Raw genomic sequence first — 722 nt, 5'->3', positions numbered from 1 at the left:
GAGAAAAAGGCAGGATTCCCCAATTGCACAAATTGCATTATTTGTGTTTCTAACATTAATAGGCAGAAACAGTAATGCTTAAAACAAAATGTGCAGCATAGGATTTTTTTTTTTTTTTTACTCAAAGGCCCTGAATTCAGTTGGGAATCTCCTTTTCAGTTCATTTTGTTGTAGACAGTTTAAGGTATGGTCATTTCTCAGTCCACAATTCTCCAGGTCTAGATTTATAAATTAACATTGTGAATCCTGTTGTAGAATTGGGGAAATAATGTCCATCTCAATTTAACTGGTAAACAATGATGCTTTTCACATCAAAGAAATGATAAAAAAAGGCTGTCACATTCCAAAGCCAAAAAAAGAAAAAGAAAAAAGAACTAGAATGCAAACAAAAAACATGGAACGTTTCACAAATTTGTGTGTCCTTCTTGCACCGGGGCCATGCTAATCGTCTCTGTATCTTTCCAATTTTAGTATATGTACCGCCGAAGCAAGCACTGTATGTGCCACCAAAGGAAGGATACTATTGTGGTGATAAAGAACTCTTTGAAATCAGTTCAAACTTGTGCCATAGATTGATTCAGGCGATCGTGACTCAATTGGTCAAAGTAGAACTGCCCTATAGGGATTCCGACGATGGAACCTTTATGGAAGGCACCCCGGTTGTGCATGGGTTGAATGTTTGGTTCCTAACCAAAAGGTCAGTGTGTGAACCCACCAGCTAA

General features: G+C 37.8%; 1 non-coding gene across 1 annotated transcript; it reads right to left on the bottom strand.

The window, feature by feature from the left end:
- Positions 1–388: 388 nt before the first annotated feature.
- LOC115868736 lies at positions 389–495 on the bottom strand. The gene has a single exon (XR_004045745.1). It is a non-coding gene; the product is annotated as a U6 spliceosomal RNA (small nuclear RNA).
- Between the last annotated feature and the right edge of the window lie 227 nt (positions 496–722).

The sequence above is a fragment of the Echinops telfairi genome, unplaced genomic scaffold, assembly GCF_000313985.2.
Source record: "Echinops telfairi isolate 266 unplaced genomic scaffold, ASM31398v2 ScPeMD7_1;HRSCAF=3_0, whole genome shotgun sequence".
Taxonomy (NCBI): domain Eukaryota; kingdom Metazoa; phylum Chordata; class Mammalia; order Afrosoricida; family Tenrecidae; genus Echinops; species Echinops telfairi.
The sequence above is the reverse complement of the archived record's forward strand: the minus strand, read 5'-3'. Positions and strand labels throughout refer to the sequence as shown.